Raw genomic sequence first — 16677 nt, 5'->3', positions numbered from 1 at the left:
GAGCATTAAATGCAACATTTCAGATTTCAGCTTTAAGTCTTACGTTGTGCCTCTCTTCTGAATTCTTGAGCGCCATGCCTGCTGCTGGGAGTGAATTTTCATCCCAGAGGGGATGAAGACATTGTTTTTTCTTCCCAACGGACACAGATCTGAAGAGAAAGAGAACTACTGGCATGAAAAAGAGGCAATTTGGAGGCTCTTACACAAAAATGCCTTTGCTTTACTTGAGCTGCCCACCTTCCAGTGTGTACTCAGAAAGAGTCTTCAGCACAGCCGGGAACTTTGTCAATGATCGGCCTGAGACTAGTACCCCAAAATGTGGAAAAGATGATGTCCATCAAAATGAACTACAAATTCTACGAGAAAGACCTTTACTGTCAATTATACTGCTTTTACACCTAAATCCTGGATGTGACCTGAGATTTGGAACACAGTTCAAAAACGGGTCAGACCCAGGACAGACCTTTTCTACTGGGTGGAACACTTCTCCCGGTGCTTGGAGATGACATCATCTCCAAGCGCCAAGAAACCCGGAAGTCCCCATGCTGTAAACCGGACCCAGGTCGAATGACCCAGGGTTTACGTTTACACTGGAGGGTTTCACGGGTTGTTCCTGTGTAAAATCCTGCAAGTTACCTGGGTTGGATTGCCGGGTCACTTGACCCGGGAATCCAACCCATGCCCTTTTTACACATAGGAGCAACCCGGGTTAACCCTGCAATAACCCGGGTTTTAGCTCTGGTGTAAAAGGGGTATAATGTGCAAAAATTACAGAAGTGGTTTCCAGCGGAGACAAATTAATATTGTGTGAAGTAGATGATGTATACATAACCCCAGATTATACCATCACCCAAGCCTTTATCGTCATTGCATCCTGTGTTGTGTATAAATTACAGCTGCGCTCCATGTTAGATTAGGGATTCATTGTCCTCTTTAGTGGATGTGAGCTCCATTTTAGTCCATATCACCATACCCCCTACACATCTTCTGACCTGGGCTACAGGAAGAGCAGCTGCACTCTGGAATACAGTTGCATGGAGTTGCCCCTCTGACTCGCTGAAATTCAGGTAGAGGGGCCATGGGTAGGGAGTAGGTTCACTATAATCAGAGAACGCAGTTTTAGCTGCTTTATTCCATTTGTTAAACCATATCCTCTATTTTCATCTTTAAAAATGTTTATGCAAATCTCAGCAGAGGCGTTTGTGATGCCATGGCTAACGCACACACACACAGAAAAAAAACGGATCAATTGTTATTTTTTGGGGGGGCACTTGGGAGCGAGAGCACCCGAATGAGGCACCAGCCTCTTGATAAACGACACAGGCAGCACCTCTGTGCAGCTGCGTTGCTGGTGATAAATGTGGCTAACGCGCACACACACACACACACACACACACAAAAACACAGTGATTGATCAATTAATTTTTGGGGGGCACTTGGGGGGATAACACCCCTGAACGAGGAAGCAGCCCCTTGATAAACACAGGCAGCACCCCTGCGCAGCTCACACACAGAAAAAAAAATTTCTTTCTTTTTTTCACACTGGGGGTAAAGAGCACCCCTGATGGACAGAGCACCCCCTGGACAACACAGCAGCAGCCCTTTTGGACTGCAGTGACACAGGAGCCACTGAAGCCCCCCTCTTCTGTCTGCAGCACAGCTCCTAGTATAGAGATAGAGTAACACAGGCACAGCACAGCCCAAAACAGCAGCCGGCCCTAGTATGGAGTGGACAACAGCCAGCCAGCCAGCCCCTATGACAAGTGTGACAACAGCCAGCCAGCCCCTATGCAGCAGCTAGCCCCTGACAAGTGACAACAGTAGCCAGCCCCTTAAACACAGTCAGCAATAGTATAGCACAGCCCCCTCCCTCCTTCCTCTTCACTCTCCACAGCGGGAATGAAAATGGCGACGATCACTGGACCTTTTTATACAATCCAAAACCCGCAAGAATCCGACAGCAGGATGATGACGTTGTGCCTCGTTTTGATATCTGAGTCTGGCGGGAAAACCTGAGCCGACTCGGATCTGACTTGGATCATCTAAGTTTGGGTGGGTTCGGATCCCAGAAATCTGAACCTGCTCATCTCTAGTATCTGGACAGCCCTTCTAGTTGTGTTTGGCCATATCAGCCTCAAGAAATGCTACCAAGGCCATAACTGAGGCATAGTGCCATGTAATCTCCTTAGCTACATGTTAGCAGTAGAAGAGCTCAGTCACCTTGTCACAGGATGCCACCTTTCTACCTGCCAGTTAGTTAAACAGCTGAGCCACAAAGTAGTTTGCCACACAGGCACAGAGAAGTGCTGAAGCATGTATACAATCCTCTGTCCTCAGCTGCAACACTCGCTACCTGGTTCCAATTTGTCTCTGGAAGCAACGTCAGCACAAGTACTTCTCGTTGGGAGCTTCATGTATTGGGTCCCCATGGCCCAGCAGCAGCACACAAGTCTCAGATCACCATGCACAAACATTGGTATGCAGGGGCATATGGTACGCTGCCATTAGACAAATGTTCTGAGGAGTGACGAATTATGCTTCACCATCTGGCATTCTGCCAATGGCATCTGGAGTTGGTGAAGGAGGAATAATGGCATTGGTCTGTAGTGAACGAATGAAGTGAAGGTTAATCTAAGTGCTACAGCATGCAAGTACATTGTTCCCAACTATGGGCCTGATTCAGAGTAGGTTGCCGTAGCATCCGTGTGTGCTTCTTTTGCCGGTATTGCTTCTTCAGAGTTATTCTAATACAGCTACAAGCTCTTCCCTGGTGTACAAGCGTGTGACTGCATGTGCAAGGACTGAAACGCTCAATATAATTTAGACACAACCATCGAAGCTTGGACCAGCTACATAATGGGGGTAAGGTGCAATCAGGGAGGTTCCTGGACTTTACAGGGAGTCAGAGAGATTGCTACTATTTCATGGAGTCTCCCTGACAATCAGGGAGAGTTGGCAAGCATGGTACAGATTGCCTGTCATAGTATGGCCGCAAATGTGAGCAATTACTTGTCTGAGTTCACAACCACTTCAGTGTCACCCCTACGACACTACCATAACATTCCCATAAGATGCAGCATCGCCATGTTTTTGTATTGTGCACTAAACTTATATTATGTAAAGCATAATTGTTTATTGGAGGGTTGTATGGTGCTAGTTTGTGTTTAGCAATACTGACATTTGCATATAGCTCTCCCGACTCTCTGAGATGAGCAAATCTTCTTCCATTCCATTCCATTTGTGTACTAGTTAGTAAATCATTGCTTCACACTTTATTGTTGAACCATTGATTCTAGTGACCAGGAACACGCCGGGGCTAGCAACAGGTGGCTTCACTCTGTCTTATTCTAATCTATTTATCCGTACATTTCATCCCCAGCGCCCGTAGTAGTCTGTCATATTCTTATCTATTTATCCGTACATTTCATTTCCAGTGCACGTAGTGCATACAATTGGGTAGTCTGTCATATATGTTGGCTCTTGTGATGCAGTCGCCTCCCCTTGTGCTTATCTGGGCGGCCCCGATTTATTTCCCAGCGGTCAGTAGACATCCTACAATCAAGGCTTTTCCTCTTACCAAATATCATTCAATCAGTTAATCAGTAGCTGCCATTGCCCTCTTGTCAGCTCATCAGCTTAAGTGTCTTTAATCAATCAGTCCAACAGCATCTGTTTCTCAAATTAAAAGGGCCCTGCTTAGCATGTTTAATTATGCTAATGTACATGTTGCTGTGTTAGTTTTTGCATTGAGGGCATTTCATCTCTGCATGCCAATGAATAATCATTCATCACCATGAAGATTAATACAATACTATAATACAATATTCAGTCCTGGCAGATAAAATCATTCATACAATAGATCTTTGGGATTCATTGTGGTTTTGTATTAAGCAAAGTATACTCAATGTTGATACAATGTGATTGCTCTACATAAGTGGTTCTTAAACTCGGTCCTCAGGATCCCACACAGTTCACGTTTTGCAGGTCACCTTGCAGGTGCACAGGTGTATTCATTACTCACTGACACATTTTAAAAGATTTACAGGTGAAGCTAATTATTTCCCTTGTGATTCCGTGAGGAGACATGGGAAACATGCACCGTTTGGGGTCCTGAGGAACGAGTTTGAGAACCTGTGCTCTACATACATCAGAATATAAAGTGAAATAATGTATGTGGAAACTTTCTGCCTTGGCTTCCCACTATACACACATAAATGGACACAGCTGCCATTTTCTTCTCCCTGTCTGTTCTGCAATCTGTAGGGAAGTAGTGGTGAAATATATTGGGATGGATCTGTAGCCTCATTATAGCCTGAGGTCTGCTCTATGTAACCATTTCCCCCTCCTTCTCCAGCAGGCCATGCTGATCATTTTTGTGACTGGAAAACTTATTGGAAATTGCCTTTCATAAACCAAACATTTACCACCTGAGCAGAAAGTAGGTTATCCTGTTTGGAGTGTTTGTTTTGGTCACCGTATTTCAAGCATAACAAACAATGGGGTAGATGTATTATAGTGGCACGTTAAGTGCCGCTATAACGCTTCCTGCTTCGCCTCTTTACCGAGGCGAAGCAGGAAGCACTACCGGTGAGATGTGTGAACATCTCACCGGCCGGAGAGGAGGAGCGTTAACTCCCCCCTCCGGCGCTACCCGCTACAGACCACATCGCATCAGCCTAGTGCTGATGCGATGTGTGTCAGGCCCGGACGGCTCCAATGAGCATGCGCGGGATCTCGCAAGTATCGCGAGATCCCCGCGTGCAGCCCTGGAGCCGGTAGCCGCCACAGCAGGGACAGCGCTGCCCCTGCTGTGGGTATAGGCTAACGCCAGGCTGTAGCTGTCGATAACGACAGCTACAGCCGGCCGAACGGCCAGACGATCTGACCGTTCGTACATAGCCCAGGCTGTCGGCGCTGCTATCTTGTAGATAGCAGCACCGATAATGACAGGGGCGCATAGCGCCCCTGTCATTTACCGCCCAGACCCCCGATCATACATCGGGGAGAAACGGTATCAGCGCACTTAACGTGCGCTGATACCGTTTCTGGGCTTCATACATCTACCCCAATATTTTTTGTGTTATTCTTTTATCATTCCAATATGAAGATTGAGCATTAGACACCTAATGTCAAAAACATGATGGCTGCCAGTTACAGGGGGTTCTGTGGGCCTTATACAGAGTTGGACGCAAATGCAATCACAGAGATTGATGCATACACAAGTTTGCAACTGCAGTTCCATCTCCTTAACGGAACGGTCACATGTAGCTGGAATACGACCTAGGGCGTGATTTCAGTGTCATTGTCAGAAATAAAGCAAAAAAATAACAGTACACAGTGAGAGGAATTCAATTAGCGGCGTTAAGCAGCTTTACTATGAAACACGGCTTATCGCGCGACTAATTATTTATCATGCAATCCTATTAGCTGTGGTTTTCCCGGGTGTGAATTCGCCAGCATTATTGGCGAATTAGTCCTCGCTACCTCCTGGAGAAGGTGATAAGTTGAGGAAAATTCCTATTTTAAGGTAAAAATGTCAGCACTTGGTTTAGAACCATTAGGACACCGTCCTTAATGACTAATTAGGTAAAAAATATTTTTCAATTAACTTCTTTTGGCCAATAATAACATGTAAATTTTGGGGTAATAAAGTGCAAGGTGCAGGAAAATGAATTACAGTAATTGTATGTGGGACAGGTATATGGGGGAGCTGTATGAATGGGATAGGTGTTTTTTAAATTGCAGGTGGGTGTTAGAGGCGTATTTTGAAGTTTTTTTTTTAAAAAAAAGAGTCTTCAAATGACACAAAAATATATTTATAGGTATTTTTATGTTCCCCCAATTTAAGAAGAACATTTATTTAGCAAAAAAGAACACTTGCTTTCTACCATTATTTGACCGATTTAGAAATATGCATATAACAGCCATTTGGCACAATTTAAGATCCCCAAATACTTTTATTAGGGCCACTAATACACTTCTATACTGTCATCCTAAAGCACTTTGCCTTTTTTGGGGGTACCGGCAGATTTTCCTATATTCACCTATTCTTAGCGCGGGTAAAACCAGCAAGAATTTTCACGTGAATGTTGCAACTTTTGCAATTGGATTGCGCAAAAACGGGAATGTAAAATTATCGCACAATATGTGCGATAACTTAACACGCACAAATTTTTGCTTTATCGCAGCTAATTGAATTCCTCCCAATGCATGAACATTTAATTTAATGACCACACAGTGCAGATAGTAAATGCCCAAGTGGCTTGTAGCATCTGAATGGCTAAGGGAAGCAGATAGAGATCTTGGGTGGGATGCAGCAAAGGGAGAAATGAGGTCAAACCTCAAAAATGTGGGTTTGACCTAATTTCTCATATGCACCAAGCCTTGGAATGCCATGCACTCCGGGGCTTGGATGCGGTGAGTAACGCCATTTTCAGATGTCATTACCCTATAGAAGCCTATCCCTCCCAGCACCCCCTGCGGCGCGTGCATCAATCTACGCAGATGTAGAAGGACACTGGAATGACTTCTGAGTCATAGACCCGTAAGTCCCTCATTCGCAAAGGAATGCTCTTACCGAGAGAGCTGTCCTTTGCGCATTCTCTCATGCATACCGGCGTAATGAACGCATTCATGCATGCGAACAGCGGCGGGATGCATCGCATCCCGAGGAAAACAGTCAGTATGCCGGTGGCCGCGATGCCAGCACTGATATTACCGGCATTGGTATTCACTCATAAACATATGTGGAGTCTACTTTATTTGTGTAAAACTAGTGCTCACTGCTTTGTATTTAAACTTTTTAAGCAGTACTGCAGAATTTTGTTTGTATGTGCATAAATGGGTGTGACGTTTTCGCCCAATCAGATGCAGGCTGCATCCATCATCATCATCAACATCATTGGTGTGCTACTTACACCAAGGTTTCAGAAGCCGCTAGTCAGGCCCCTCCAGACAGGTGCAATCGCGTCTGTTCGGCAGCTATTGCAATCACAATCTGTGACTACATACCCACACCATGGCCTTACTGTACTTTGGCCGTATGTTCACACCCAATGTCCGGGTATACATTGCATTTAATGTGCAGCAAAAGTAATCGCTATGTTATGGAATGGACCAGTCAGGAGTTATAGGAGGGGAGGTGTCAGACAGTTATTGCTGTGTTTTGTTTAATGTAAAATATTTAATATTCAGATTTCATAAAATACATCTTTGCCTGGTTGAGGCTGTCTCTGCAGTATCCTGAATGTAAGCTCACTTGTCCGCTCCCCCCTGTTTCCTTCTCATTTTCCCAATCTTCTTCTATCATAGGGGTCTATTTATGAAAGTGCGGCGATAAGGCTGAACGTCTAAAAAATCCCCCATTGGTGCAATTTACTATCAAAGGGCCTGATTCAGCAAGGATCGCTTGTGCATTCGCAGTTGCGATTATGCACGCAGTCTCACTGCGAAAATATGCTAATGATTGCAATCACAATGCTGCCGCAGCCTAACGTAAGGACACCCACTTTACCTTACACACATTATTATTATTATTATTATCATTTATTTATATGGCGCCACAAGTGTTCCGCAGCGCCTTACAAAGTACAAAAACAAATTGTATACAAGTGACTTACAGAACAATACAATACAGGACATGGATAATATATATTGCTACATTAGCGACCATATCAACCAGATAAGCAACAGAGCATAAGCAACCAAGTGTTATGTGCCCTAGTGGTGAGTATGAGGTAAATGACACTATAGTAAGGAGAAGCACAAGAGGGTAGATGGCCCTGCTCGTGAGAGCTTACATTCTAAAAAGGTGGGGGAAGACAAACAGGGGTGACACAGATGGGGTATATGGGGAGGAAGGAGCATGTAGCAGGGAGTTAGAATGATAGCTGGAAGGCTTTGATGAAGTAGTGGGTCTTTAGAGCCCGTTTGAAGGATCGCAAACAGGTGGAGAGTCTGATGGGAAGCGGGAGAGAGTTCCAGAGGTGGGGAGCAGTGCGGGCAAAATCTTGGAGGCGGGAGTGGGAGGAAGTAATCAGCTGGCATGAAAGGCGGCGTGCATTAGTTGAACGAAGAGGGCGGAGAGGAGCGTGAATGGAGATGAGATCAGAGATGTATATGGGGGAAGATTGGGTGAGGGCTTTGTGAGCGAGTGTGAGAACCTTAAATTGGGTTCTAAAAGGGAAGGGGAGCCAGTGGAGGGCTTGTAGGAGAGGGGAGGCAGATGTAGAGCGTTTACACATCCGTAATACTTTGCAAGTCTGTGAAAGCATCGGTACCATTGAGTACTATCAGAGCCTCACACACACTTGCACAAGCTCTGACATTACTCAGGAATTGCTAACCTCATCGCACACAGTGAAAGCCCAAGCTGCGTATGGCATCGCAGTGGATAATTTATGCATGCCCCTGCAACGGCGTTCAATCTCACTGGCACACCTGCGCTTCGCCAACCCCCCCCTCTGCGATGGGTCTGCATAGTCACTTTTGTGAGCGTTCTGCTCACTGCGATTATTACGCAGGCGCAGAACGCAACAATCGGCAGTTGCGTGCGTAATGGCAGTTGTGAACGGTGATGAATCGGGCCCAAAATCTTGCTGAAGCAGATGGTCCGGAGCTGTAAAGGGTTAAATTACGGCTTTACAGGGCCGGCTTCCAGGGATCTGCATGTGCACGGCTCACAATGCGCAGTGGAACTGAAAATATTTAGTTAAAGATAGATTTAAAATATAAAACATATATTTGTTTTTTGAACTGTTACATTTTATAATAAATAATAATAAATATTTTATTTTCAAGTATGTTTTCATGTATTATTATCGCAATTCTAGTTACATAAGCTTCCCCATGCTCTGCAGACCTGGTGGGTTATATTTATCAAGCGGCAGCTTTTGTAAGCTACTGATTTTCAGCGGGTTGGAACTAAAAAATGAATGTGGCACAGACATTAGATGGTAGCCTGGTGTGCTTTACCCTAAATGTGAGTGAATCCCAGTGCCAACCTGCCTAACAGCTTCGTAATTATAGCACGGTGACCCCTTGATGTATTGGGCAGTGTTGGAAAATGATGTGTGTACAGGCTTAAGGATGGGGCAGAGTAACTGTACTCAGCAGTGGATGCCTTAAAACTACCAATAATCCATTTGCCTAACCAGTGAAGTGGTTTATTGAAGAAGTGATGGGTACAGAGTGACATACTCACTCAGATACACACCAGTAGATGGAGCGGAGCGGGGTATCATACAGCTCACCAGCCAGTGAGTGTACAGTATGTAGGATGTGGTTACAGTACACTTTTGGAGTAGGTAAATCGGATGTCTCGCAGGAGATAAGTGGTACACAGCTGTGTACCACTTCATCGCTCTTACACAGAGACAAAATGGCGCTGCTCATGGGCGGTACTAAGTTCAGTGACCATTTTGGTTAGGGAATTAATAAACGCTCTAGGTCAGATCACCTCACATGCTCATGCAACACAATCACACAACGCCTTAACTAAAATAAAGACAGAGACATTGCGTTGGATGAAATGGGTCAGCTTTTTATTAATACTTGGGAAACTATTTAAGCAAACCTATTTATTTATTAAATTCTTAAACCTAATAATGTGAGGGAGAAAAATGGTGGTGGGGGCTTGGATGGCCTATTATGCAAAGCGACATAACAAACATAATGTAAGAAAAATAACAAATTAGCGGGCCTGAACAGCCCGCCCAATCAAACCTCGGGACCAACTGCCCCCTCGTTCCCTACAACTCGCAGGGTGTTGGCCTTCTGCCTGACCCTGCGGGGATTGCAACTTGGGGGGCCCCCGTGCCAGTGAGGGGGACCGTACCACCTGGACCGGTGGTACTGACAACGCCCTAAAGTCCGCCCCAGCCGCACAGGCAACCCCCCAGGAATGAACTAAAGCTATCAAAAACTCCACAAAAACTATAAGGCCATACAAGACCGGCCCAACAAGACAAAGTCCGCCACCGCCACCATAACTACCCTCCAGCTACTGAACTAAACATCTAAACTCTTTCAGACACAGAAACAAGTTTCAGGAAAAAATCTCTAAACCTCCTCTAGATAAATGGACCCCGTCTGGTCTAAATAGCTGCCTTTGTGACACCAAGATATTATCATGCCTGGCTACTGCCCCTCCGCTGGCAGCGAGGGCTCTACCAACCACTGAATTAATCCTCCTTCTTGCCATCTCTATGGCCCTAGGGCTCTCAGCCCCTCTCCAGACAAGTCTGGCCACAATTTCAGACCATACGATCCTGCAAAAAGGCCAAGCCTCCACAAGCGCAATCAACTCTCTCCTGATAGTCATCCTCAAGTCAAGGCATGTCCTGTCAGTTAGGTCATTCCCCCCCAAATGGATGACCAGGAAACGGGGGTACCCAAACCTGGCCACTGAGTCCCTGAGGACCTCCTGCAATTGTGCCCAACGCATACCCCGGTGCCCAATCCACCGGATATGCGGCATCTCTGGTAACTCTCGATTAGACAAAAGCACCTTGGACCTTGCCAACCAAAATATGTAGGAATGACCTACAACCCAAATGAAAGTGTCATCAAGCCGACATCCTGGCAGGAAAAAATAAAAATAGATAGATTAATATAAAATTTTTGCAGGTATGGTTAAAAACAAATTATGTAAAATTTTGAGAGCTAAGGGATATGTCAGAAATAACACTAGGCCTATTTAATCAAAAGCCTATTACCTAGCATGAAGGGTGATTGGGCAGAAAAAATGGGGGGATCCCAACTTGGCCTGAGGCAAAAACACAAAACTTCCACCGGCCGGCATGAGCCTAGGTTAAAAACCAGTGATAAAACAAAAATTCCTCAAGACCCCCACCTAAGGCGAGTAGCTAGTCCTGAAGTCGGGATGAGCAAAAGCTTGACGCCAGGCGTTACATAAGGTAACAACGCCCAGCTCAGGACCAGCACAGTGCCTGCCGGCCGGCCATGCCCCATCATATCATAGATCCTTTCGGGCCAATGAATGATTGGATGGACCGTAATCCTGAGGCGTCGACCCAGCAAGCAGATGCAACCCTTCATTACCCCTGACCGAACAAAAAATTAAATGAAATGGGGAAAGGCACTAGGTACAGCCCTCCCATGAAGCCGCCGAAACTTGCCGGCGACCCACTAGAGGACCACCCCCAGTGACCCTCCCCCTTTGTGGCCAACAAAAGATGTGGGGGTTTTGCTGCGTTGCACCCTGCCCACTGCGTCCTGCTTACCAGACATCCGGAAAAGTGGCAAAGTGTGCCCGTCTTTTGACGTAGCTCACGCCGCCACCTCCGCCATGCCCTCTGGCAAGGAAAAAACGCATGCTGGCCATGTCTCACAGCCCCCAAAAATAGATGTACGAGTAAGGTCAAAATTTAGATCTTACCTCATGGCCTCTCCCTCAATAGGAATCGGCTCCACCTTTCCCACGACGAGAGGTAAACCCTGAAGGTCCCAGGGGTCAGGGACCGGGATGCTAGGGCCTCCATACTGTACGAACCACATGCCACACATAATCGGGACATGAATCACCATGTTTGCCTAAGGGGCAAGTCTCCTAAACCTTGCCCACTGAAAACGCGAAAGCGCGTCAGCAACATCATTATTAGTCCCTGGAACATGCCTGGCGCGAAAATCGATATCAAATTGAAGGCAACGCGATATAATTTGCGCAATTAGTCTAATGGCGGGCAGACCTGCCGCTTTCTGTCTATTTAGCGTGTCCACTACCCCCATATTGTCGCACCAAAATATAATCGCCCTATCTTGCAATCGCCACCCCCATAGCTCCATCGCAACCATGATAGGGAAAAGCTCTAATAATAGCATGTTCCTGGTCAAACTGTCTGCTATCCAGCTGCAGGGCCAAGGAGCAGCGCACTAATATTTTCCTAGCATTGCCCCAAACCCCAAAGCCCCAGCCGCGTCTGTGTACAGCTGCAATGTGACGTTTGATACCAGGGGGGCTGGCCAAATGCGAATGCCATTAAAATTAGTTAAAAAGGAATCCCAAATAACTAGATCTCGCCGAATTTAGCTAGGTAATCGCAGGAAATGATGTGGGCTTCGAGCCTTTTGCGTCAGTCTTTCAAGCTTCCTGCAGAAAATCCTTCTGACTGGAATGACCCTACATGCAAAGTTGAAAAGACCCAACAGCAACTGGGTCTGCTTTAATGTCAGCTTACCCACCGACAGGGCCAACACTATTTCATCCTGCAATCGCTGCACCTTTTCTACCGGCAAACGACAAAAACCTGCAACCGTATCGATTTTGATGCCTTAAAAGGAAAGTCTTGAGGTGGGTTCCTCTGTTTTATTTACCGCGATGGGAACCCCAAAATCGGAAAATAGCTTAAACGTGTTTTCAAGCAACTGCGCACACCTGACAGAATCTCGTGGTCCCACTAACAAGAAGTCATCTAGGTAGTGTGCAATACCCAGTTCACGCGTCTCCCTAAACAGGCACCAGTGTAGGAAGGAACTAAATTTCTCAAAATAAGCACACGAAATCGAGCAGCCCAAGGGCAGACATTTATCAAAATAAAAACCGTTGTTGATCTTGAACCCCATTAAGTGATAAACCTGCGGGTGCAGGGGAAGCAGCCTAAATGCGGATTCGATGTCAACTTTACACATCAGCGCCCCTTCCCCGAAAGAACGAACCAAGTCAAGCGCGTCATCAAAAGATTGATAGACCACGTGACAAAGTTCATTGGGGATAGCATCGTTAACTGACAGCCCCCTTGGGTACAAGAAGTGCTGAATAAAACGAAAGTTTCCCTGGGTTTTTTTGGGGACCACTCCAACCGGTGATAAAACCAGACCCGGAATTGGAACTTCCGGTAAAGGGCCAAGGATCCTCCCCAACTCTATTTCTTTATTTACCTTCCCTTGTAAAATCAACGGCATGTCACGAGCTGAACGAAGGTCGCGTCCGGAACCTCCTTGCACCGTAGCTACTATCGGAAGCCTAAACCCTACCGTAAAACCTTTGCGCAAGAACGTGGCTACGTCCTGAAGCGGGTACACCTCTAGCCATGGCCCCTACCCTGACAGGCGTGGGGGCCCTGTTTAGAATGGTGGACTTACTTGGTAGAGGGGGCACTTGGGCCATGGCTGGCACTACCCCCTTTTCCCCCTGAAGGGCCTTTGGAACCTTTTGAGCAATCCTTAATTGGGTGGGGGCCACCGCAACGGATGCAGGTGTGTCGAAAACGACAGCGCCCGCCCAATGCGCATTGTCCATTGTTGAAGGCAAAGCACTTGCCATGCCCCAACTTGGGACCCGCCCCACACGCCGATCCTCCCCCTGGTGCAGCTGACTGCCCCCCGAAACTCCTCTGTAAGGGTGCCGCCTCTATTTGCGTGCGCTGTGGATGTGTGACGTCCACAAAAATCTCGACGTCTTTTGTCCCGAAGTCTATAACTTCCCTACCGTGCTGCTAACCAAACATGATAGGACATGACACGTCAAGGGCCGACCTGCCTTTTTTCTTCGCGGATACTCAAGTTCTTTTTTCCCGTCTGGTCAGCTCGAATACGTTGACATAACGGCCGCGCCTGATCCGGTCCCGGATCCTGGGCCGAACCCCACACAGCACCGCTGTATTAGAGCATAAGACTCCCTCTGAACAATCCGAATTCACTGACATGCTGCTGCTGGATGAACGGTGCTTGCGCCTATATCGCCTGGACCTCTTCCTGCCAGCTCATCGTGACTCCTCTGAGGAATCAGAGGAGGTGGAGGAAAGACTACTTGTTCCCTGCTCTGACCTATGGCGCCTGACTACTACTGGAGCTACCGATCCAATCAGGATCGATGGAAGACTCACCATCCGACTGACCAGCCGCACCTTCTGCGACCATGGCTAGGGGCCTTTCGCTTCTGTCTTGACGCTGCATCATCGAATCCAATAAGCTTTCTCCTGCTGGAACACAAACAATGTTGTCTTCTACAGAAATTGATTGCCCCTGGCCTAGGGGGTCGTCCATGCCCGTACTATCCAAACCTTGATGCGTTCCTGGGGGCGCCCGGGGATCCGAAGCGCCGACAAGCTTATCCGCCAGCGCTGCAACGCTTCCGTCGCCCCCTCCCGAAGCCGTCTGAGTGCTGTTCTGAGTGCTGTTCTGAGACAACAAGGGCGCTAGCGCAGAGAGCAGTGATGCGCACAGAGTGGATACAGTCTCTTTTGTGCAGCACTGCATCCACCGCGGATACAGCTGCGGATCCTGCCAGGGGCGCTGTGGACCAGCGCACCACCTCTGCATAAGACCCGTGACTAAAACCTTGTGCAGGCACACCTTCCCCCACCCTGTCCAGCACAGGGCGGGGTACTGTCCCTTTCAGACACCCCGCAATCGATGGAAAAGGACTCACTGCTGTCAGAGGGGGACGTAATGACCCCCTCGTCCAGCAGATGGCGCACATTTTGTCCCCTTCCATCCCGCCTAGCAAGACAGCCACCGGCGCTGCTTTGAGCATTCCGGTCCCCAATAACCCCAGCCCTAATAGACTGCGCACCGCTGTGGCCCGCGATCCCCCCCACCTAGAAGCGCGCGCAGGTGTGGATGCAGGCACATTGGCCGCTCCCCGCCGAGAAGCAGGTCCCTGTTTTTTACTCCTGCCGCTAGGTCCGGCGTGCGCCATGGATACCGCGCTATGCATAGGAGGGGAAGGCGCCGCTCCCTTCCTACTGTTGTGCCTCTTGGCCAGGGATGCAGACGGCCCGTCCACACCCTGGCCAGACGCCAAACCAGCTACACGCGGTGATGCGCGTGGCGCTGGCGCGAGCCCCCACGCGAAGCCTGGCCCCCCCTTCTGACAGCCAGCCATTAGTTCGCGGCCTGCGGGCCTGCCGCGCACGGCGATCTGTGATCCCACTCCCGCGGCCACCTCATCAATCAGGTATCGGGCAGGTATGCCCACAGAACGCCGGGGGCGATCCATGAGGGTGGGATAGAGAAAAGAAGGGAAATGGAAGGAAAAAGGGGAAGGCAAGAAAAGTGGTAGAGAAGATAAGTGTAAGGAGTGAAAGATAGAAGCTAGCAATGCATAAAGGGGGAGGTATTATAACAATATAAAGCACAAATAAAACAATTATATTAAGTCTGGCAACCGTAATACAGAGCAATAATCTGACAGTACTTCACCATAAGAGGGAGAATGGAGTCTAAATTACCCATAAATCTCCAGCTCAAACTCCACCCCCCCATAACCTGTGCTAATTGGCTAAATCACAGACTCTAACCAGACTCTAACCACACCCTTCTAACAGAGGACTGCTAAACCCATTTTGCATTGCAAACCGTGCCCAGTGACAGACCAGAGGTTTATGTCACTCCTGTCATACAAGGATGACCTCCGTGGTCTGCCTCACTATAGGAACTAACATGGAGTCTGCAGTGTAGCGTACTCCATGTTTTACACAAAGTAATATTAATATTAGTCTTTTTTCCCTTTCCTGCCCTACATGTCTATTTATTAAGTGGCAAAAAGTAAGATCTCCTATTTACAATGTACAGATTTGCCTGTGTACACAAGTGCAAACTTAGGGCTTCCAGTTCCACTTTCATGGAAAAAAATGCACACAAAGGTATAAACAAAATAGGAATAAAAAATGATTCAGCAAATAAATAAAACATTTCTTTCGGTGGCCTGCCCCACCTATAGCCATCCTTATATTGTAATCCTTCTTATATAGGCCTGCCCATTCTTTGTCGCTCCAGTAGGGTCTATTAATAACTCTATAGTACTGTAAATAGGCAGAAGCCCCAGCGCTGGCGAAAAAAAAATATACAGTAGCTTGATTCAATAAGTGCACCCTACTGTTCCTCCCAACATCTTAGACCTTATCTCATATATAGCTATTCACTATTAGGGGTATAGTTATTAAAGTGCGGGTTTCTAGAAGTGGAGTTGTCATCCATATCAACCAATCAGATTCTACTTATCATTTATCTAGCACTTTCTAAAAGATAATAGCTAGACTGTGATTGTTGCTATGGGCAACGTCTCCACTTATAAAACCTGCACTTCAGTAAATATACCCCTTTGTGTCTGAGTTCTCAATATCAGTCCTACAGATAATAGTTAACATGTATATTTCTGATATAAAATAAGCTATTGTCTGTCTTACTAAACTATAATTTGAAAACCTCCCCAATGATGTGCTTGGTGCTTAGAAGATTGAGAAACCATAAACTACTGTGTATTAAAACAAAAAGATAATTTTATATTCATTCAAGCACAGGGGAAAAATAATCTACTAGAGAATCACTGGATTGGTCTCTTTCCCCTCCTTTGTATGCAACAACCCAATACATAAAAAATAAATAGCTAAATTGACTGCTCAACAGTGTTGGAAATTATGTGTATGCAGAGTTATGTAGGCGCACACCAGCTAATGGCTCACACTATGAACAGCCCAGTAACTTAACCAGTGGTATTGGTATATTGATACAGTAGATATAGCAGGTACAGCCGTGCTCACTGTTACATGCACACTAGTAATGAAGCAAAGCTTGAGCGGGTCCTATACAACTCACCAGCAAGTGTATTCTGCTTGCAGGTAGTGGTTCAGGATACTGGAAAAAGCTTTAAATCAGTAAATAATCGGGTCTCTCAGGTGGCAGCTAAGTAAGAGACTTCTGACTCCCACTATGTTA

Source organism: Taudactylus pleione, unplaced genomic scaffold (assembly GCF_031769625.1).
Source record: "Taudactylus pleione unplaced genomic scaffold, aTauple2 ptg000032l, whole genome shotgun sequence".
Classification (NCBI taxonomy): domain Eukaryota; kingdom Metazoa; phylum Chordata; class Amphibia; order Anura; family Myobatrachidae; genus Taudactylus; species Taudactylus pleione.
Note: the sequence above shows the minus strand (reverse complement) of the source record.